The sequence below is a fragment of the Lepus europaeus genome, chromosome 17 (genome assembly GCF_033115175.1).
Source record: "Lepus europaeus isolate LE1 chromosome 17, mLepTim1.pri, whole genome shotgun sequence".
Classification (NCBI taxonomy): Eukaryota; Metazoa; Chordata; class Mammalia; order Lagomorpha; family Leporidae; genus Lepus; species Lepus europaeus.
Window position 1 is genome coordinate 65,338,777 of NC_084843.1, and position 24,529 is coordinate 65,363,305.

The 24,529-nt window shown below is 44.1% G+C and overlaps 1 protein-coding gene across 1 annotated transcript in view; it reads left to right on the forward strand.

Annotated features, from left to right (window-relative positions):
- The window catches only part of LRMDA (leucine rich melanocyte differentiation associated), a 1,120,399-nt gene that overhangs the window by 792,569 nt on the left and 303,301 nt on the right, over positions 1-24,529 (forward strand). The window lies entirely within an intron of this gene.

Consider the following 24,529-nt stretch of genomic DNA (forward strand, 5'->3'; position numbering starts at 1 on the left):
TGTATAGTACTCTACATATTATCAACCACTTTCACTTGTGTGTTTTCTGTTTACTCCTCACAAAACTTTTGGATGGTAATTCTTTGTGTCTTTGCCTTATTATTGAAGAAATAGAGAGAAAAGGTGAAATGACTTGTCAAAGGTCACATAACTTGTAAATGACAGAGCTGGGCATTAAACTAAATTCTTCTCCATCCAAATCCATTGACCAGCTTGTTATGTATGTCCCAATTCATGAAACCATGATGCCTTATTGTCGTAAGCATTGTTGGAGTAGGACTAAGCACCTGCTACCTTGCTTCCATATCTAGTTATCATCTCTTAGATAAAATTTTCATGATTTTCTGAAAATGTGGTAGACTTTGTATCAAATATCTTTTTAGATCAGAAGCCTCTTATCCCTCAGGAATTAGATGATAACCAAATTAAAACTGGTAGATTTTTTTTTTTTTCATTTTATTTGAAAGCCACAGAGACAGACAAAAAGACATCTTCTATGTTCAGGTTCACTCCCAAATGCCTGCAACAGCCTGAGCTGGGACACACCAAAGCCAGGAGCTCAGAATTCAGTCCATGTCTCCCATGTGGGTGTCAGGGACCCAAGTAGTTGATCCGTCACCTGCTTCCTACCAGGGTGTGCCTTAGCAGGGTGCTGGGTTGGGAACTTGAACCTGGTGGTCCAATATGTGAGGCTGGCATCAAGCAGTGACTTAACCATTGAACCACATGCCTGTCCCCAAACTGGTGGATTTCTTCTTATTGAGATCTTCATATCTGCTACACCAGTTTGCTTTTATTAAATAACACCCTTCCATCCCAAGTCAGCAGCTCAAAGCAACAAATATTATTTACTTCCCAGTCATACAGATTGGCCATTTGGGTTGGATTCATTTGAACAGGCGTTTGGATCCAAAATGACCTTAGCTCTTTTTAGCTTGTCTCCCTCCCAGGGTTTTGATGTCAGCTGGGGCCCCTTCCATGGCCAGTATGACTCGGGTCTCTCATCATGTGATCCTTCCTCTTTTTGCAGGCTAGTCTTAGTCTTGGTCCTATGACAGCTGTTGAGTTCCAAGACCAGCAAAGAGCAAGCCCCAGTGTACATGCTCTTTTCAAGTCTCTGTTTATATCTCTTTTGCTACTGTCTTACTGCTCAAAGCAAGTCATGTGGTTAAGCCGCATCAACATGACCCAGGGACATGGATAGAGGGACATCTGAACAGATTGGGGGCCACTTCTGCAACAGAACACCACACTGCCACATCAAACTTCCTTCCATTTCTTTTTTAAAAACTTTGTTTATTTATTTGAAAGGCATTTACAGAAAAAGAGGGAGAGACAGAGCTCTTCCATCCACTAGTTTACTCCCCAAATTGCCTCAATGGCCGCGGCAGAGCCAGGCCAAAGCCAGGAGCCAGGAACTCCATCTGGATCTTCCACCTGGATGGCAGAGGCACAAGAACCCAGGCAGTCTTCTGTTGCTTTCCCAGGCACATTAGCAGGGAACTGGATCAGAAGTGGAGCAGCCAGAACTCAAACTCGTGCTCATATTGCATGCCAGCATTGCAGGTGGTGGCTTAATCTTCTGTACCACAATACCTGCCCCATTTCCTTTCCATCTAAATTTTTTTTCCCTGCTCTGAAACCCCAGGATGTACTGTCTCTTTATTTAGTGTTTCCATGTTGTCACTCCCTCACAACTCTGTCAACTCAGTAAACTTGGCCCTTGACAAAGCCTGGCTTTTCTCAGAGGCGCTGTCCTGCCTCCCTCCCAGGGGACTACTTGGCATTAATGATTTGGAAGATTGTTCTTAGTCAGGGCTTTTCTGACTTTTTAATGGTGTGCGTGCAACTTCTCCTTGTCAGCTTTCCTTTTAGAAATGCATACACTTATTTGGAATCCGGACGCTGGAGTTTTCTGTTTGGAAAAGAATTTTAATGAAGCTTTATCAGGTGTGCTCACCAAAATGAAGAAGCATCTTTGTGCCTAGAGAAAGCTATCTGGCAGTCAGGAGCCCCTTTAGAAAAAGAGCTGCAGAATGAAGGAAAGCTAAACCCTTCTTTAATGATTTTTCTCTTTTTAAAAACATATTGCTTAGCATGAAAGTTTGTGTCAAGGAGTTTAACTCATGGAAGGGGAACTTAATGATGTGCCGTCTGGAGGAAGGAGCGGACACTGGATGATAGTTCCCAAGCAGATGAAAGGCAATATTTCACATTGCTGAGACGCATGTGACTTCTTTGGATGCAAATAACAGAAAGGCTGATGACAGTTATACCAGTCCCCTGCTTCGGGGGGAAATCACCAGCTTAGCAACACTGAATGGCAAGGCATTTGTGGCTGAGTTCTTTCCCTGACTAATTGGAAACACATCTCTCTGTTTTCCTGCCGTTGAGAAAGAGCTACTCTTTGGTAAATGGTACTCAGTGGTTTACTTTTCTAAAAACTCAGTTCTGTGCTGGACTCTTGGGAAGAAGCAGATGCAAATGGTTTCTAGTGCCAGAAAGCATGGGCATTTTTTGTGGCTGGTAGGATACATCTGAAAGTGACCAATAGGTTTGAGCCCCATCGTGGTAGAATTATGTCTCTGCACCTTGCAGGCTTCTTATCTCTGACCTCGGTTTCCTCTCTTTTGAAATGAGAATGGAACAAATAATTTCAAAGTTTTCATCTATGTCACAAAAGCCTGTAATTTGGAAAGATAGACATTTTCTCTTTAGTTTTAGATTTGGAATCTAATAGTTCAGAGAAGATAAATAGTAGATTTATGGAAGGAGACACCTTGTAAAATCTAACAAATTCCTGTTCTCATAGAGATGGTGCCACCTGTATATCCATGCACTCATCCACTCGTCTATCCATGCACCTGCCTGTGCATGTACCCCTCTATTCATATCTCTGCGTACCTGTCTATAAATGTACCCATGCACCTATCTACCTGTCCACCATGTACCCGTCCACTGGTCTGTTCATGTAGCCCCCCTTCGTTTGTTCTAGACATTAATGTTAAAGTTCTTTGTGTCTACTTTCTTCAGTATCCTCAGCTCTTGTGAGGAAACAAGACACAGTTGTTAACAACAGATGAGGAGGGTCAGGCCACAAAGGCTACGTTCCATACCCATGACACTTAGGAGGCAAAGTAAGAATGAACCCCAACTCTGGGCCCAGGAACCTTACCCTATTATACATCAGCTCTTTTATGCTTGTTCTAACATGTCCTAGAAAACCCAGAGCCTGGCATGTGTTTAAGATTCCCTTAGCCCATGGTACCTATATAGGGCTTCTTTGTTCAGTGAGAAAAAAATCCTTTCCTTTATAGAAAAAAGTATCTTATTTGAGCTGCTCTCCTCCTAGGTAAATTTAGATGGTGGGTTGTCAAGCTCTCGTGGCTACAAGAATGAGGAACGTCATGGAAGGTTCTGAAAAGTTGGGAGAGTCCCTGTCTTCTAGAATTTTCTTTTTTTTTTTTAAAGATTTATTTCATTTATCTATTTGAAAGGCAGAGTTACAGAGAGGCAGAGACAGAGAGAGAGGTCTTCCATCCACTGGTTCACTCCCCAGATGGCTGCAATGGCCAGAGCTGTGCCGATCTGAAGCCAGGAGCCAGGAGCTTCCTCCAGGTCTCCCACTGCAGGGGCCCAAGGAGTTGGGCCATCTTCTACTGCTTTCCCAGGCCATAGCAGAGAGCTGGATCAGAAGAGGAGCAGCCAGAACAAAATCAGTGCCTATATGGGATGCCGGCGCTTCAGGTCAGGGTGTTAACCCATTGCGCCACAGCGCCGGCCCCTGTCTTTTAGAATTTTATGGCAGAGCATAGCACATTGTTGTTGCTTATGACATGACATATCAATAAAGAAGCATCCGATAGAGTAAGCAGTCATTTCCAAAGGACTAGAGAAAAGGAAGGGAGTGGGGCTGTAACAACTGTGCATCCTCCAAGGAAAAGTTGACCAAGAGAAAGTTTCCAGTAGAGCCACCTGGTCCTGGGGAACCTTCTCTGGAAAGCTGGGATGCTCCACAAAGGCTTAGGAAGAAGTCACTGGAAACGTGGAAGAGTGTATTTCATGTAAATCGTAGGGTGAGTGAAAAGGCAAACCAGAAGGGGTGCCTCTTCTGTCTCTCCTCAGATAAAGAGTGATAGATCCTAGGGTTTGAGGTAGATTCAGTTCTTTAAACAAACCCCCTCACCCACCCCAGGCAGTTTTGTTTGATCCCAAGTTCAGTAATGTGAAGTTAAGTTTCCCAGACTTCAGTGGCTTAAAATGAAAGAGGATCATGTTTTTATGTCTGAAACTGGAAATCCGAAGAGTTGCTTGGTGAGAATGTTCAGACTTTTACCTTATGGCTCCACTGCAGGAAATTGAGAAATTTGGCTCAGATGTTTCATTCGCCATCCAAATTGATAAAAGGGTGGGAAAGTCTGAAAAATTGTCCAAGCCATAATGCTACTGAGTAGGTTAGAAAATACAGGATTATTTTTCCCTAAATGACTTCTCTTTGAGGCAGCGGAGGAGGAAATAGAGGAGAAATTGTCAGGATGTTTTAGCTGGCCTAATGTGGATGCTTAATTTGAACCATTCTGCAAAGTGGATTACACAAGGGGAGAGAGGTTGGGCCCCAATGTCCCACATCCCGGGAGGGAGTTGATTGCTGCTAGAATACCTACATCTTGGCTATTCCAAAGGGAATCCCTATACCTGCAACAGTGGCTTCACCTAGGAGCCTGTTAGAGCTGCAGCACCTCAGAGACCCTGTGCCAGACCTACTGAATCACACAGTTTAACAGCACCTCCAGTCGTATCGTGTGCACAGTACATTTTGAGATGTCAGTGCATTTGTTGGAAGAGTGCGGGGCATGTTGATGGAAAGGCACATCTGAAGCGGTTCCTTGCTTTTGTTGAAGGTGACCTTGGGGAAAGTGAGTTCATCCTCCAGCTACAGAGCCCAGGAAGGGGATTTCTCATCGGGTGCCTCCTTATTGTCCCAGACTTGCATTTAGCCCCTGCGTTGAGGCTTGGCCAGCATTCTTTGTCACCAGATTTTATCCCTTTCAAATAACAATGTCCTCATCTCACAGGGCCTGCAGCCATTTCTTGGGTCCTCCCTAGGGCCCCCGTACTTTTCAGTGCCTCTTCTTCAGTCACTACAACATGTCTGTAGGCATCCGTTCCATCATTTTCTTTTCACATGAAGCAAACAACAGCTCATGGTGGTGCAGTAATTTACTCACAGCAAGGTGGTCAGGCAGTGCTGGGATTCAAACTCAAGCCTGTCTGACTTCCTAATTGGTGCTTTGAAATGCCGCTCGGTGCCCCAACAGGGGTAATGAATCAGCCAGGGAAACCCATGGAGGTGCTAACCTACCATTGTACATAATTGATCAAAACACTTGCTCTGAATGGTGCGCTGTTGTAGATACACTTTACCAAAGAGAAGAGAATAATTACAAGTGACCACAGTAGCTTCCTCTATCTGGTCGATTTTAACTTTCGCAAGCTCAGACCAGCCTTTCAGGCACTCTGTTTCCAAGACTGAGGGCTGCTGCCACTACACTCACCTTGCTCAGGAGCACTCCAACTTCGAGACCCTGGGGAAGACATAGGGGTTTGGGCCTGCCATTTCCCCTTCAGTTCTGTCCTGTTAACGGAGAAGCATGTCACGCTTTTATTGGTCTAAGTATTTACTTATGTTTGATTGAGCAGCAGGCCAGTCATGTAAAACATATATCCAAGAGTGTCACTCCTCCTTGCGCACTGAATAGTTTTGCAGTGACTGGAACCGACATTACCCACTCGCCTTACCAAGTGCCTGGATCATCTCACTTCCTTCTCCATTCCTTCCACACTTTTTTAAAAAGATTTATTTATTTGCTTGAAAGTTGGAGTTACACAGAGAAAGAGGCAGAGAGAGAGAGAGGTCTTTCATTTGCTGATTTACTCCCCAGTTGACCACAACACCCGGAGCTGTGCCGATCTGAAGCCAGGAGCCAGGATCCTCTTCCAGGGCTCCTACGTGGGTGCAGGGGCCCAAGGACTTGGGCCATCCTCCACTGCTTTCCCAGACCACAGCAGAGAGCTGGATTGGAAGATGAGCAACCAGGACTAGAACTGGCAGCCATATGGGATGCTGGCACTGCAGGTGGCGGTTTTACATGCTACGCCACAGCTCCAGCCCCAATTCCCTCCACAATTAACACACACTCACATGGAGTGAGTGTTTGGCACAGCAGCTGGGATGCCTCCTGATCCGCTCCTGATTCCAGCTTCCTGCTGCTGTGCGTCCTAGGAGGCAGCAGTGGTGGCTCCCGTCGTTGTGTCCTTGTCACCCACATGGGAGTCCTGGATTGAGTTCCTGGGCATTTGGGAAGTGAACCAGCAGAGTATGGGATCTCTCTCTCTCTCTCTCTGAAGTACAGAAAATTAATAACTTGAAAACTATGCTCACAGGTGACCACACTCCCAGGAAGGAGTCCCTTCCCTCTAATCTGTGCATTTGCGTCTGCTGTTACCAGTGTGAAAAGAAAAACATGAGACAAAATGAAATTTAACAGAGTTTAGTTGAGCAAACAATGATTTGCCAATCAGGTAGCCGGGGATCCAGAATAGGCACAGAAGTCCTGTGTCTGCCATGCAGTCAGAAACCATTTATGAACTGGAAAGATAAATGAGATACCAAGACATCAAATTGATTAGAACTTGACCTTTGCCTCGTTTGAACCCATTTTAGTCATTTTGGTTGCCTGTGATTGAACAAATCTCGGCTGCTGTGATTGGCTAAGACATAGTTACTGTTGTCGTAAGAAAACACTCCTGAGTTAGACTTCCATTTATTTTGCAAACCAAGTTAGATTGTACTTTGTAAGCTAAGAGCCCAGTATGGAGGCCTTCTTGGGCCAAATTTAGTTTAATTTCACACCTGGATATGCAGTTATATTTGCTTTCAAAGTTGTTATGCCTGTTTTCTTAGGGTATTTGTAAATACAGTTTAGTTAAATATTATGTAAACCTGTGGACTCTGAGTATAAGGAAGGAGAATTTTCATGTTTATGAACAACACAGATTAATTTAGAAAGATCTCATAAAGAAAATGTTGATTAAAGGAGAAGAAACTAAGAAATTATTTGAGGATAGTTTGAGGATAGTTCAAGAACTTCATGAAAATGGAACTAAAAGATAAATTTCTTTGGGTGCAAAATGTTTGGAAGTCCACGAGTAATAGGGACCTTTAAAAAGTTCATGAAAATACATGTTATGGAAAAAACTATGACTAGATTTTGATATTTTTTCACCAAAATAAGTTAACTTCTTTTTTCCATGAACTTGTTGAAATGCTTTCACAGGAGAGTTGACAAAAGAGCTTAAAAACATAAAAATGCATAGGGGTGTGTAATATTCCACCTAGCTGTTAAGATGCTACTTGGGATGCCCACATTCCGTATTGCAGTGCCTAGGTTCCAGTCTCAGCTTTGCTCCCGATTCCAGGCTCCTGCTAGGGCACACCTAGGAGGCAGCAGGGGATGGGTCAAGTAGTTGGGTTCTTGACACCCACATCAGTGACTCAGACTGAGTTAGGGGCTCCCAGTTTCAACCTTGCCAAGCTCTGGCTATTTTGAGCATTTGGAGAGTAAATCCATGATATATTTGTTCTCTCTCTCCCCCCCCCCCCCCCTTTCTCTCTCTAACTTTCAAATAAGTAAAATAAAATTTTAACGAAGATTTAAGAAAATCTAAAGGAATCCGTGCTCAATTTCCTTTCCAAGGGTCTGTAAACTCCCCTCAATTTTAAAGAAATTCAAACTGGAAATAGTGGATGACATTTTATAAGTAATTTTAGACAAGAAAGATGAAGTGGAACTCTATTCAGAGAGCAGCCGGCAGGGAGATGGGGACTGTAGTCCTAGAGCTGAATGGAACTGAATTCTGTCCATGATGGGAGTGAGCCTGGGAACACATTCTCCCCTGGAGCCTGCAGAGGAAACCCAGCCCAGCCAACGCCTTGATTTTGGCCTTGTTTCAGTGTAGGGAAACCTGCTGAGCCCATTGGACTAGTGACCCACAGAAGGAGGAGATCTAATTTTGTGTTGTACTAAGCTGCTAAGCCCGTGGCGGTTTGCTAGAGCAGCAGTGGAAATCTCACTCAGCACCCAGGTCCTCCTTCATTTGTGTAAAGTGGGATCCCCTTTTCCATTTTTCCTAAGACTTTCCAGACCACGTACTCCTCAGTCTGGGACTTGAGCTCCTCTGTACAGGTGCTGCCTCAGTACACCTGCTTTCTTTCAAGAATTAACTCCCCTCCACACCTTCCATCCCAGTAAGGTAAGTAGAATTTCTCCAGGACAGAGCATGCTGGGGGCTTGTGTTGTGGTAGAATGGGCAAAGCTGCCACCTGCAATGGTGGCATCCCATATGCGAACCAGTTCATGTCCCTGCTGCTGCATTTCCAATCTAGCTCTTTGCTTATGGCCTGGGAAAGCAGCAGAAGATGGCCCAAGTGTTTGGGCCTTTGCATCCATGTGGGAGATGGATGCTCCTGGCTTTGGCCTGGTCCACTGTTGGCTGTTGGGACCATCTACAGTATTGGCCGTTGTGGCCATCTGGGGAGTGAACAAGTAGATGAAAGAAATATTCTCTCTCTGTCTGTCTCTCTCTCTCTCAATCTGCACCTTTCAAAATAAATAAAACAAATATTTTTTTAGAAAATGGAGTATGTTGTGGTCTCTGTTTCCATGGTTGCATTCCATGCCTCACAACCACCTGTGCAGATCCGACTTACCTTCAAGGCACCTCGTTCTTTCCTTACACAGCCACTGCACTGCTGCCTTCCAAGAACTCGGGGTCTGTGTTGCTCACCAGATCAGACCTTTGTGCTCCGTCTGGAAGTCCTAACCTCTCCCTGTGTTATCTTCTGTCTCCAAATTGATGACATCTTTTTTAATGCAAGGGGTGTGGGTGCACCTGTCCCTGTATTTTGTTTCCTCTTTGTGCTCAGCACAAGAAAGAGCACAGTTACATGATCTTTAAGTGTCCTTGGGCGATTGCTTTTACCTGAGGGAGTGGTATGATTTGTATGAACAAAGCTCTTTTGTGGATCATGGTTAATTTCTGGGGCCCTTGTATTTGAGTGATGCTTCTTTCTTTCTTTCTTTGTTTTTGTTTTTGTTTTTGTTTTTTGTTGTTGTTGTTGTTGTTTTTTTTTTGATAGGCGGAGTTAGTGAGAGAGAGAGAAAGGTCTTCCTTCCGTTGGTTCACCCCCCAAAATGGCCACTAAGGCCAATGCACTGCGCCAATCCAAAGCCAGGAGCCAGGTGCTTCCTCCTGGCCTCCCATGTGGGTGCAGGGCCCAAGCACTTGGGCCATCCTCCACTGCCTTCCTGGGCCACAGCAGAGAGCTAGGCTGGAAGAGGAGCAACTGGGACAGAATCCAGCGCCCCAACTGGGACTAGAACCCAGGGTGCCGTTACCACAGGGGGAGGATTAGCCTAGTGAGCAGTAGCACCAGCCCAAGTGATGCCTCTTTCAATATCAAGTCAATGTATTGATCTCTTCCTAAAGTGTTTTATAACTAGCATCATCACCCAATTTTGTTACCCTTGCAGTTTGGGTTCCAGAGGTGAATCCCTTCATGAACATCGAGCGCATTCCTTGGTTTGTGCCTGCTTCCAGTGCCATTTGTGTCCACTCCGGGAGCCCCAACACCCTTCAGCACCCACACATGGGGGACACCATCCAGAGACAGGTGGCAGGATGTTGGCAGGGAGAGTGGTAACCAGGGAATATATTGAGGCATTTGACTTTTTTCCACTGGAGCTATCTGTTCTTCATTTCGTGCTAATGGGATAATTTGGTCAATGAATGCACTGGGAAAAGGCAAGAGATGCATAAAGAGTGTGAAAGCTCACAGCTACAAATGGGTGGGCAGATTTACCACCTTCTCTCCGGAATCAGATTTGTCTGCCATCCGCGCTGGGTAGGAGACAGGCAGATCTGAGCTTTGGCTTAATTACACATAATTTGGGTGACAGCTGAAATGCAAACCTAAACATTCAATCAGTTAAAGATACACAAAATTAAGCATTTCACACAGTGTCCAACCCCTTCAATCTTGATTAATACTTTAATTATGTTAATTATACCATGGTTTCAAGCCCTGGGACTACAACAAGCAGGGGGTGGAGGTGGGGGAAGAGGCAGTCCTCTCACCAGTGCAGCTCAGGAATGATCGCGTTGGAATTAAAAGTATGAAGGCAATGCACAGGGGCAAAGATTCACAAATACAGGCTCACCCCGTTTCCCCCACGGCTCCCAGTGTCCCTGGAGGCTGAGCTCTGTATTCCCTCCGTCTCTGGGCACAGGGTGCATAGTAAGTGCTTAGTAAACATCTGTGGAATTGATTTTTACTCAGGGGTGGTGAAATTGTATCCCTGGAGATAAAAGGAAGTGAGTAGATATTGGATTCTACTTTGAGGTGGCAGTGACCAAAATCATTGCTGACAGATGGGTGGGGTGGTAAGGAGCTCCAAAGGAGCCAGAGGAGGAGCAGGAGGAATGGAAAATGAGCAGGCTTGCAAGGGGTCCTCCTGATTCCTTGAAATCACTTCAGTTCTCTGGGCTCATTTTCCCTTGTGCCCCTCATGAATGAGGAGCAGGGGACTATAGCCTAGTGTTCTCATGGGTTCCTCAGAGACACCATGCATGTGTGTTGTAGGGGAAGGGTATGTGGGGGGGAAAATACTGCTTTTATTCATGTATTTTTAAAAAGATTTCTTTTTATTTGTTTGAAAGGCAGAGTGACAGAAAGAAGGAGAGATAGAGAGCGGTCATCCATCTGCTCATTCACTCCCCAAATGGCCGCAATGTCCATGGCTGTCCCAGGCTGAATTCAGGAGATACAAGCCCCATCTCACATTGGTGGCAGGGGCCCAAGTACTTGGGTTATCTTCCCTCACCTTCCTGGGTGCATATGCAGAGAGCTAGATCAGAAGCAGAGCAGCTGCTACTTGAACTGGAGTTCAGATATGGGATGCTGATGTTGCAGGTGATGGCTTAACTTGCCGTGCTACAATGCTGGTATTGTGCATTTTTAAAATTAGTCATCTAAGATTTTCTTTCTAAAACTTGCTAAAGAGCTGCTTTGAGCCTCTCCACATGCTGGCTTTCTCGACCTCCTATCCCCCACTGAGAGTCAGCACTGTCCTGTGTGAGGGATCTTCCATCCCTGGGGCAAAGCTGCACCTGTTCTGCCCCCTGTTATAGGTGTGTGCATTTCCCCTCTCTCACCTGCTTTCCTAGCCTGCCTGAGATTTTACTTCTTTCTTCCCATTCCCTTGCTTACCTTGTGCTAAAACGACCTTCCTCCCTCTCTGAACCTGTCCCTGTCCTGCCATTCATACGAGTGCCTTCTCTGGGAAGCCTTTCCAGATTGTACTAGTCAGTGGTGCTTTCTCCTCTTTCTGAATTCCTGAAGCTCTGCCCAGCTTTCCCAGTCTCGTGTTCCTGACTCCATTACCAGTTTTTCAAGTGAGGAACCATTCAGCCTTCTCTTATGGCTGTCCTTCTACTCTGCTCAGAGAGGACACGCAGGTGACAGCTGGAGAAGTCCCACTTACCTCAACACATGTCACAGTATTTGATGGGGGTTTGCCACATGCAATCAAGTGATCCTCCAGCCAGAGAGAGTTAAGTTGCTGTAACTATGACGATCAATAACTGGCCTTTAGATCTCCGGCTTTGTAGTTTGTTGAGTGAAAACATAAATGTCACTTGAGTGACAGTGCAAAATGGATTTTTAGGCTTTGCTCAGCTCACATATTTAGAATCATCAGTTGTTGGAAGTCTATTCTGTTTTTTATTCCCACATTCACGATCAGGGCTTATGGCCACAGCATTTTATTATTATTACTCTTTTTATGAGACAGAGAGAAAGTAACAGAGCTCCCATCTGCTTGCTCCCACCACGAATGTCAACGACATCTGAGACTGGACCGGGCCAGAGCAGGTAGCTGGGAACTCATAGCAGTTCTCCCACATGGGTGGAGGCGATTCAGTCACTTGAACCGACACCACAGCCTCCCACACTGCACATTAGCAGGAAGCTGGAATCAACAGTAGAGCCAGGACTCAAACCCAGGTACTCCAAGATGGAATGTGTCCCAAGTGGCATCTTAACCACCAGGCAGAAGGCTCGCCCTCCAAGGATCCTTTTAGCACCATCAAACGAAACCTTGGGAATCTGTGAATCTGAAATAGAGGTGTGCTGTTTCCTTCAGAGAATGTTATGCTACTGATGAGAACTGGCCTCCGTGACTGGCCTTTCTGTCCAGAAAGCCTTAGCTAAGCATCTTCAGAGCCATACAAATAACTCATGTTCTGCGACACCACTATTGTTCTTCCAGATATGCACAGCTGGGCACTGGAGCTCTCCCCGCAGGTCCTGGGTGGCCAATCCAAGTTGACAACTTACCACTCCTTCATTGTGAATCCTTCCCAGTGTGGAGCTAATGTTCGGAAAGGAAGCATCTTGGTTCAGCAGGAGGAAAAGAAGCCTCTTCATGTCACAGGACCTCATAGATTATTAAAAAGAAACACAGCCCGAGTCCATTCATCAGCAACTATTGACTGGTTATTATTTCAAGCCAAATTTCATTACAGAATACAGAAGTAACATATGGTGCAGCTTCTGCCCTTTGGAGTTTTCATTTTGCATGGCACTGAAGTTGCAGCCACAAACAACTGTAGAACAACATAAATAAAGATGAAGTTTTAACTATGATTCCCAAGTTACAAAGGAATTTGGAAAGAGGAGAAATAACCATGCAAAATTAAAAGAGGCTAAACTAGGTTCCGATTCTAACACCCGGAGATCCCTTGTGTTATTGTACAAGGCTGCCTTACTTGGAGGGAAAGTGAGTGCCAGAGGACATTCACTGAGCAGTAAAAATATGAATATTACCAATCACCCTTCTGGCAAGCAAGCAAGAGATAACTAGGATTCTACTCTGAACTAACAATACTTTCAGCCAAAACGCAAAGCAGCTTCATGTTTTCATTAGGCACTGTATCTTATTGCAAGTAAATGTACGATTTTTGAGTCACTTTTAGATACTGAAATTAGCTTTGAGAAAAACCTGTTTACTCCATTTTTGGGACCACTAGGGATAGTCAACCCATGCTGAGGACCTTATACCAAGGAACATGCTCATAATCATGGGAGAAAGTCAAGACTAATACATGTAGTAAATGGGTTTGGTCAAGCGATGAGGTGGGGAAGTGGAAGTGTGCAGAAGAAGAGGGGCAGGGTCCATCAGTTCAGTCCCTTCAGTGTCCCACTGTTGGTTGTGCTAAGGCCAGTCCTCTCACATCTTTCCTGCCACAATTTCTGAGGCCATACTTTGCCTTATAAATGAGTCAGGATGGACCATGATTTTTTGAATTGTGTTCTGTTTTGCGTCTCATCACCAAAATGCACGCTAATCTTTGCAAATGTAATCCTCAGCTTTATTGAGGAATTTCCCAGCTCTTGAATGTCTTTAGTTATGGTCACAAGCTTTTGAATACAAAATAGGTGATTTTGAAGGTGTCTATGTCTTTGGCTGATGAGCAAACCTGTTTAGCATTGGTATCTATGCCACCATCCACTAGGCGAGGTACTTCTCTCCATCAGCTGTTACCCAGTTCGGATGTGCCATCAGGGAGCTTGCTTTGGCCACATTGAATTTCAGTGGAAGAGACTGCCTTTCTGATTTTGCCCAAGACCTTGGTTGTATCTGTTTAATAAAATTAGAATATATATCATATGAGAAGGGAGAGTAATTATCTCCGTTAGTTGTAATCTCCTGAAATTCAAACACATGACAAAAAGATTTCTCTTCAATGGCAAAGTTATAGACTGGGTGGTTAATTAAACATCTTTTCTAATCAAATTAGCTTTCATTTCCTAAGTAGGGGTTTTAACCTGGAAGTGGCTTTAAAACATTGTTTCTTTCAGCCATCACCTGTGAAAGGAAAGATAATGTCCCGTCAGAGGACTCCTCTAACAGTGAATAATTATTCTTTGTTTGACTGCAAATGCACATTCCTGAAATAATATATTCGTAAAGTTTCATAAATTATTTCAAGATGTATTAAAGAGCATTGGAAATAGTTCTTCTCCCTCCAGGAGGTTGCCAAGAGTAAGTTTTGTCCTTTAAAATTTGAAACAAATTATTATTCACTGGGGAAATTTCATCAGAGCTTGCCCTAGCTCCAGCTGACAGGGACAATTTGCAGCAACCTGATCATGGTAATGCTTTTAAAATTTACAGATACTCTAAGCAGAGCAATTTTTAAAAATTAAAAGCATGGATAGAATGAATTGCATGCGTAGAGGTCACGTAAAGTTAGGGGTATCACACATAGACCTAGATCAAGGCCTTCGTTCCAGCTGCCTGGGTTACGTGTTACATCATGGGCCCACGGAGGGAAAGGGGACAGGTATGTCTCTGCTTGCATCCCCCCTAACTGCTCTTAGGCGTAATTCTTCTGAGGCTTTCCACTTGGCTATGATCTTCAGCATAATAAAGCACAAAGGCTGCGTGCTAGGGGTTAGGACAAAGCAGTCCTCGTCCCAGAAATCACATCATAATTTTAAAACACCACTGTCGTCTTCTCTGTGCAATGAAAAGTTGGTTTGAATAATCTTATATATCCCTATTTTTATTTGTTTATTTGAAGGGCAAAGAGAAAAGAGAGAGAGAGAGAGAGGGAGGGAGGGAAAAGAGAGAGAGAGAGAGAGAGAAAGAGAAAGTATCTTCATCCTGTTCTTTACTCCCTAAATAGCTGCAAAGGCTTGGGCTATTCCAGGCCAAAGCCAGGAGCCAGGAATTCCATCCAGGTCTCCCTCATGGGTGGCAGGGACCCAAGAGCTTGAGCCATGCTGTGCTGCTTTCTGAGGTGCATTAACAGGGAGCTGGATCAGAAGTGGAGCCAATAAGAGTTGAACTGGTGCTCAGATGTGTGATGCCGGTGTTGCAAGGAGCTGATTAACTCACTGAGTCACAACACTGGTCTCTCAAGTGCCTTCTAATTCTAACATTTTATGCTTTTTTGATTAAAGTGTTGCTTGAACAAAATTGCTTATGGAGCACTTGTTCTTTGCAAGCCTTCTGTTCCATGTAATTTCTACCAACTGAAGATCACTGCTGTCCACTTAGGGTAGTATTTCTTAACGGTTCACTTTTTGTTTCACCTGACTGTTGGATAGAATGGCTGTGGCATAGGGAAATATCGTGTCTCCATCTCAACTGAAATCTAAAGCAAGGAAAAAAGAAGACAAAGGAAGCCAGCACTCTGTTGGACACTCTTAATGTGCCCGGACCTGAACTGGGTGATTTTCTAGCTTTTGTTTTCTGCCTTGAGAGTCAAGTACAGGAATGAGAATGGCAGAGCCCTCAGTACATTCCTCCTGGATTAAACAGAACTACCTGCTGCATAATGAATGGGGCTGGAGTTTAGAAAGAAAATCAGTTTCTTTGCAGCTCTTTTTACAACCTGCCTTCAGAAACCTAATTCTAAAATATCATCTCACAGCCAGTTAAAATGGTAAGTTAAAACCTCTTGGGTGAGAATGGCAACTGTAAAAGGTTGGTCTTGGGTATCACCAGGACTCGAAGACATGGGCCAGAGCAGTTTCATGGTGTGTTACTCTGTCCAGTCCTGGACCAGAATATCCATAAGTACATGCTTTGTCTTAAGTAGTGGACTGGCTTGGCTATTCTTGTGCTCCTAGGAAGCATCAGAGTTTGTTTTGAAGGATGGGAGAAGTGGGGCATGGCCCTACCAGAGGAGGCAGATGGAGGCATGTGTGCTGTCATGCCCAAGCCAAGGCAGACATGGCTAGTTGATCACAGCTCTCATGCAGAGTTCAAACAGCTTCGGAATCCTTTTCCTGGAGCTCCAGACTGTCATTTTCAAACAAGTGTTGGCATAGGAGAAGAAATCTATTTCTTGTGATATGGTCTAAGCAGTAGACTCTTTCTTCAAAATATGTGTGCATCTGTCACATTTATGAGTCATTCAAATCCTTTCTTTAAGTGCATGACATGGGTTTCTGAAAGGACACAGTCATAATCATTATTTTTTCTTCTGCCTCACAAGTTATCCACATGCCATTGCTACTTAACCCCATTGGTCTTGAAAAGGGGAAATTGGAAGGAACGTTGTGTGAAGCGATCATAACACGGGCATCTATGGGGACAGAGCTCAGATGTGGCGCATGGACACCAGGGTGTATCCAGATCATTTAAAAGTAGTGGAGTACAGCTGTATGAGGGATCGTCACAAAATTCATGGGAAAATGCATATTGCAGATTGGATTCAAACTTTCAAATAAATTATTAATGTATTAATGCCATCTTTTCATGAACTTTTACATTACAACACAGTGAGTCTTGGGATCATTGGACTTGAGTGAAAACAGAGAGGGTGACACCTTTAACAATGTGATTTATACAAATTAAAAATGTGTGCACCCAAAGAGTTCTTTCATAAGTCACAGAAATTTTTGAGTATGGAATAAAATATTGTTATTTTTGATCCAGCAAAATTAAGAAGTATGTATGTCACAAGAAACCTTAAAAAATGGAAAAGTTAATAAATTAAAAGATAGCTTGGGTGAATATTAAGAATATATAAAGAACTGCCATAAACCTATAAGGAAACTATAGACAACTCAGTAGAGAAAAGAAACCAAAGATAGAGACATTTTTTCAGAGAAAGAAATATTTACGGCCAGCTATCTTGGGAAGGGATACGCTCAACTCTGCCAATGATAGGGAACCATACAGAAAATCCAATAACAATATCTTTTCTTTTTTGAAATAAAAATATTTATTTTAAAGACAAAATTAGAGAGAGAGGGAGAGGGAGAGGGAGAGGGAGAGGTGTCTTCAGTCCTCTGGTTCACTTCTCAAAAAGCTGTAACTGCCAGGACTGGGCCAGGCATAAGCCAGTAGTCTGGAATTCCATCATGGTTTCCCCTGTGTGTGGCAGGATCTCAAGCACTTGTCATCTTCTGTTGGCTTCCCAAGTGCACTATCAGGGAACTGCACCCAAAGTGGAGCAGCTAGGGCTTGAACCAGCTCTCCTATGGGATGCTGGAGTGGCAGGTAACAATCCACTGTACCCTGACGCCAGCCCCAGTAATGGTATTTTTCCATACAAGACAGACAAAACTTTTTAAAACAATCAAATATTGGAGGGAATGTAGACCTACAGGAACACTTTTATATTAGAGATGGGAGTAGAGATTGGTACAAATTGTTCTAAAGTTGAATCTTAATATACTTCATGATCGCAGCAGTTGCACTGTAAAATAGGAAACATGAAACTGTTACCCATGCGATGGGGTAAACAAAATTACTAGAATCTCTATTTTTCATATCAGAAACCTAAAAACAGAGTTCTATCAGTTACAGATGAATTAATTGCATGTACTTGTAGTGGATATTATACAGCAGGCAAAGCAAGTGAAATGGCACATGTCAACACTGTGTGTCTTACAATATGGCATAAAGTGAGAAACACATGTTTTGCTTTCATGTAATAGAAGGATCTACACCAAATCCCTCAAAATCATTGCCTGTGAGGGGGCACATGACAGCGGGGATGGAGGATAAAAGGAAAATATTTTTGAAATGTGCTGACTATGTAAACATGTTTTACATGTGTTAATAAGTGTAAGTATGGTTGTGCATATATGCTTACAGTCTAAGAATATTTTTTCAGTCTTCCTCAAGGCCGAATTGTTTGGCTCAGTGGAGGTCTAACGGTACTGTTGGGACATGATGGAAGAGATTTCACAAACAGGTCCCATGCCCCAAAATTGTAGCCCATAAATTTGGCAGCTAAGCTTTCCAACGCAACATTAATGATTAATCCTTTGAAGCTAAGGCATGTGTCTTCCAAGAGCCAACCTTTCAATTTGCTGTTAAACTAGACCATACTGAGGCCTTCTTGTGCAACGGGGTTATCTGATGATGGAATAGGATCCGGAGGATGTAGGAAACAGAGTGATGAGTTTTGGTGTGAGGCAGATCCAGAGCTACTTGTAGACAGGATTGTGGCAAAGAGGACAATGCGGGGGTCCCTGAGCACCTAAAGATATTGGCACCGTGCATGGGAAGAAGAAGGGATAGGATTTTCTGCTACTTTTGTACTGCTTTATCATGAATCAGTGGAAAACATGACAGAAATGGACAAGTAGGGAAAGGATGAGGTTAGAAAGGTGGGAGAGTATGGAGTAATTTGACCTTTTCACTGCTTTCTACCTCAAGCATCACATGAGATTCATTCCCCGAGTGGCCCCCTCGTCTTCTTTTAGTTCCCATATTAAAATGCAAACCACACATCGCTCTTCTTCCTTCACATCATGAGATGTCTGCAGTCTTGGGGGTACCAGAGTCCATCAGAAGTGCCATCCAAGCCTGACAGAGAGAAAGAAAGAAGACCGCAAAACGTGGACATGCTGCCATCTTTGTGACCTTCCATAGTGTTTCATCCTGACACCATGCCATCCAGGGACACTGAATGGCAATAGCTGCCGAGTGAGGGCCTGGCAGGCGCGTAGAACGCCTGCATCTGGAGTGGAGTTGGCTATTGTAATACTTAGTGAATGGAATTTCATTAGGTCCTTATCTGTGTGCAGTGAGGAAAAGAGGTCCTTTTACACAGTGCTTGTAATGGAGTGGAAAATTGCATTTCCCCCTCGCCCGAACAGTGCCATTAGTGGGGAGGCAGGCAGTCTGCAGAGAGAGGGAAGCCACCTCGGGCGGTGAAGGGCTGACAGCCCAAGTGATGGCAGTGCTGAGAGACCCGGAAGATATTAAAATAAAAACAGGTTGTGTTGTTCTTTTTGTCCTGTAGCGGTTCTTCCCAGCCACGCAGGCAGTGATTGGATTTGAAGCACCGAGAAAAACATGTTAAGTAAGAAATTGTTTAAATAAAGTTGTTTGAGGTTGGAGCTCTCCCCCAGGCATTGAGGGGAATGTGAGTTAGCTGCCTACAACTGAGCCCTATCCAAGAGGCACCATGTTCTTTGAGTCAGGCAGCTGTGCCGGAAATTTAAGAAGGGACAGATCCAATTGAGCCCACTTCCTTAGCTGTCCAGGTGGGTCCTAGCCCCACTGGCTGGAGTGTAGGCAGTCACGTGGCCCGTCAGGGACTCCGAGCCACATTTTCACTCTCGCTGTGTCCTGTCACTTGCAGGTGAGAAGAGCTGTTAGGCAAGGTGCATAAAAACCAGAGAAATCCAGTCAGCTCTGAGGACATTCTTGTTTCTAAGCTGATAGAAAGAGAGTTTCTTCCTTGGAGGACCAGCGTTAGGCACAGTCCAATGGATAGCTGCCAGTGCAAAGGTGAACGAGGTGACAGGCTAGTTCCTGGGGCAGTCACAGGCCAAGGAGAAGATGAGCTATGTGCCCACTGGACACAGGTGGACACCAAGTACAAAGTGGCACGTACCAGGGGTGTTCGAAGCTGTGAGCACAAAAGCCTTTTGTGATTGTGTGAGGGCCCTGGGAAGGTAGAATAAGAAAACCAAACAGAGGAACCATTAAAATATTCCATATTTGAGCTAAACAAAGCCTTCAAAATTATCTGGTCGAATCATCTTATAAGCAAGAGAATTTCTTTCCCCTGTGGTGTAAATATCAAAGTAAAGTCCCTGTTTCTATCACATTCTGCTGTTATTTATGAGAGGTTTTCAAAGAGTTCCTGGAAAATGTTGTTATGAAAAACCATGCATGAATTTCAATATTTATTTGCACCAAAATGAACTTATATTTCCATTTTCTCCATCCACTTTTTGAAGTACCCTTGTATCCAACATGGACTGAATGTTTGTGTCTCCCCCAAAATTCATATGTGAAAATCCTAATTCCAAGGTGATGTTGCTAGGATGTAGGGCCTTTGGAGGTCATTAAGTAATGAGGGGGAAGCCATCATCAATGGGATTAGTGCCTTCCATAAGAACTTCCAGACAGCTTTCCCACTTTCTCTCTCTCTCTTTTTTGTTACTTAAGATTTATCTATTTATTTGAGAGGCATAACATGGAGATAATGTATATATATACATTCCCTGGTTCTGCCTCTCAAATATATATATATATATATATATATATATATATATATATATATAATGGCAAGTGTGTCTCTCAAATAAATATATATATACACATTCCATGTTTCTGTGTGTATGTATGTGTGTGTGTGTGTGTGTGTATATATATATATAGAGAGAGAGAGAGAGAGAGAAAGAGAGGTCTTCCACCTACTGGTTCACTCCCCAAATGGCTGCAATGGTTAGAGCTATGCCGATTCAGAGCCAGGAGCCTCCTCTGGGTCTCCCACAGAGGCCCAGGGGCCCAAGCACTCAGGCCATCCTTCTTTGCCCTCCCAGGCCATCAGCAAGGAGCTGGATGGGAAGAGGAGCAGCTAGGACTGGAACTGGTGCACCCACATGGGATTCCAGCACTGCAGGTAGAGGCCCAACCTATTATACCACAGGCCTGCCCACTGTCCTACCATGGGTGAATACAATGAGAAGTTGGCTGTCTGCACCCCAAAAATGCAACTTCATGAGAACTTAACGAGGCTGGCACCCTAATCACAGATATCTCAGAACAGGGAGATAAAATGTCTGTTGTGTAAGCCAACCATCTGGTCTGGGTGCTTTCTTAGAGTAGTTGAGCTGACTATAGCCTTCTTTCACTTGCTCTTTTGGGAAAGTTTCTTTCTTCTTGGTCTATGCCTTTCTACTTTTCCCTACCAGACTTTGAAGATTGATTGTGGTCAGCTACTCTCTTTTTTTTTTTTTTTTAGATTATTTATTTGTTTATTTGAAAGTCAGTTACACAGAGAGAGGAGAGGCAGAGAGAGAGAGGAGGTCTTCTATCTGATGGTTCTCGCCCCAATTGGCCGAAATGGCCGGAGCTGTGCCGATCCGAAGCCAGGAGCCAGGAGCTTCTTCCAGGTCTCCCATGTAAGTGCAGGGGCCCAAGGACTTGGGCCATCCTCCACTGCTTTCCCAGGCTATAGCAGAGAGCTGGATCAGAAGTGGAGCAGCCGGGACTAGAACCAGCTGCTTCAAGCAGCACTGCAGGTGGCGGCTTTACCTGCTATGCCACAGCGCCAGCCCCTAAAACCTCTAATTTGACATGTAACTTCATCTGTGTCTGGGCAGTGAAATCAGACTTTAGGTATGGTCCACATGGGAAAACATGTCACACCATACCATGGGACGCTATTGAAGGGCATACTTCTTCATTTCCTACCCCCTTTTATCCATGCTTTGTATACTTTTTCTTAAGAACATGATCCATGCATTTGAGTCTATGTTTCCTTATAATGGAGCAGATTTGAGATGTCTGGTTCTGGTAAGATCCCACCTTGGAGTAAAGTCCTAGCTAATATATGAAGTACCCACAAAGCCATTGAACTTTTTACATGTTCATTATCTTTTTTTTTTTTTTTTTTTTGACAGGCAGAGTGGACAGTGAGAGAGAGAAAGGTCTTCCTTTTGCCATTGGTTCACCCTCCAATGGCTGCCGTGGCCGGTGCGCTGCGGCCGGCGCACTGCGCTGATCCAAAAGCAGGAGCCAGGTGCTTCTCCTGGTCTCCCATGGGGTGCAGGGCCCAAGCACTTGGGCCATCCTCCACTGCACTCCCAGGCCACAGCAGAGAGCTGGCCTGGAAGAGGGGCAACCAGGACAGAATCCGGTGCCCCGACTGGGACTAGAACCCGGTATGCCGGTGCCACTAGGCGGAGGATTAGCCTATTGAGCCGCAGTCCCGGCCAACGTTCATTATCTTTACATGCTAGTCATTGTGCCAGACTTCAGTGCACACTGGCAAATGAATCAAGGATTTGAGGCATAAGAGAAACTCAAGCACTGAAGAAGAAAAGTCACAAAAAGCCTGCCAGCTTGTCCCCCTGTTCCCTGGACCTCATGGTGGTGTGGATTCCCTTTTGCCTGCATTAGTTCAGAAAAGCCAGAGGTGGTTATGTTCTATGTAGTGGTTATGCATGTTGTCATGCTTTCGTTTGCCATGTGCCTCCTTAGGCTCAAAGTCTTTCCAATGAGAAATATCAGTAAAATGCACTGAAGCGCTGGCCGTGGATGTTTTTTGGCTTAGTTATTTGAGATTTTGACAGTCACTCTAAATCTGCTTTTAGGCAAGTGTGTTAAAGCACTCAGCTTCTCAGTGTTCTCCTTCCTTCCTCAGCTGCTGTGCTGTGATTGGTTCCATGAACATAGAAGTGCACACTGTACCTATGAATTAGTATTTTTCCTTAAGTAGGAGTCATGTAGGACTTTAGAAAGCAGAGCATGGAGCTGGTACTGTGGCACAACAGATAAAGCCACCACTGGCAATGGCAGCATCCCATATGGGCGCCGGTTTGTGTCCTGGCTGCTCTACTTATCCAGCTCCCGGCTAATGGCCTGGGAGAATCAGCAGAAGAGCCCCAGGTGCTTGGGGCCCTGCTACCCAGGTGAGAGACCCAAAAGAAGCTCCTGGCTTTAGCCTGGTCATTGCAGCCATCTATGGGATTAACCAGCAGATGGAAGATCTTTCTCTCTGTTTCTTCCTCTCTAACTCTTTCAAAAAAGTAAATAAATAAATAAAAAAGCAAAGCAAAATGATGGGATGGAGAGTAGTGACTTTCTTAAGACCCTGATAGGGTGATTTTTGTTACAAAAGAAGATCTTGGGCAAATACTGTAGAAATTCTTATAATCAGCTGAATTTCCTCTTTGAGATTACCCTATGGATGACTGGCTAACTTGGGTATAGTCCAGGGAATGCCAAGATTCATCCTCCATCTTGTTTAGTGTAACCAGTAGTGGCTCTCTGAGGAAAGGAGAGTGGTTGGTTGGTTTAATAGCTAGTCAACATTATAGTATTTGATTAAATATCGCTTGAGTGTAAGACACTGGTTAGCCATGAGAGCGATAGAAGAAGAAAGACTCTTGTGTGGCTTAGAAGATAGGAGGTGTACCTGGAGCCTACCGCTTCCTATATCAGAAAATGGGTGCTGAATGGTGAGGTGCAGGCCTCCAGTGCTCGCACTATGCTAGGCAAGACGGTTCGTGGAAATTGTTCGTAGTGATTTAATCCATGAAAGACAAGTACAGCCAAGATTATAGTAGGAGGGACGTGTTGAGCATCCTAAGGAAGATGGAGATGGGGCAGTGGAAAGGAGACATTTGGCCAATCAAGCATCAAGCATGTCTTTGTGGACAGGGGCTTGCAGAGGGTCCAGGCTGGACTCAGAATTTTGTAGCACTCCTTTTTACTGCTGTTCTAAGAGCATGCAACCTGAGATGATGCTCTGTGCATTTTTCCCCTCTCATTTTTAAAGATTTATTTATTTATTTATTTGCAAGGCAGCGTAACATAGAGGGAGAGACAGAGAGAGAAAGAGAGATCTTCTATCCACTTGTTCACTCCTCAAATGGCTGCAACAGATGGGGCTGGGTCAGGCCAAAGCCAGGAGTCTGGAACGCCATCCAGGTCTCCCATGTGGGTGGCAAGGGCCATCATCTGCTGCCTGCCAGGGCGCATTATCAGGAGTTAGATGGGAGTGGAGCAGCCAGAGCTTGATCCTGTGCCCACATAGGATCCTGGGGTTGCAGGTGGCTGTTTAACCCACTGTGCCTGCTCTGTGTCATTAACACTGACTTGATCCTCCTTGGGTAGCCAGTCTTCTGTCAGTGTTAGATTGTTGAATTGAGCTACCTCTACAAGTAACACCAGGCACAGCAGGGAGGGAAACTGCCCCTTTGCAAACAATGTGTATGTTTCCCGTTAATTCTGTTGCTCCTATACCACAGATTAAGGCTTGTATCAGAAATTGAGCTGTTCAGCAGTTTTGAATCAAACCCTGAACACAGCATCCTTCCTAGATGAGGTACTTGTGCATCTGTATGTCAGTGCTGGGAGAATATGCTTCTTTAGCTGTAATTCCAATAGTAGCTCCCCCCAAAAAAAGTACATGCATGGAAATCTGGGAAAAAAAAAATGAGTAAACACAATTACGTGAGATATTTATCATTAGCTTAAATTAGAAAAATTACTAAGAGAAACTACGAAAATCTCAATTAAAACAACCAGCCTAATTTTATTTTTCACTATTAAGAGGGCAAAAAAAATGCATGAGTAAAATAAATATATATTTGGAGATGACACCATCTTGGCATTTCCAGGCATTCTTTTCTAAATATATTCTTTATCTGAGCTGTCTTGCAATACTTTTAATATAATTAAAAGCACATAATGAGTGCCAGACTTGTCAATTTCAACAACAAAGTGCTGAAATTTGCAGTGAAACTGAGAGATCCGTCTCCCACACATTGTAATGAATAGGTTCATAAAAGGAAAATAGTTTAATTACATTTTAGTTCATGGATTGTTAATAGGCTGGAGTATCTAAATTGAATAATGTGATTCTGGTAATAATTATGTGTAAATGAACTTGTTTAAATGATATTTTACAGCTT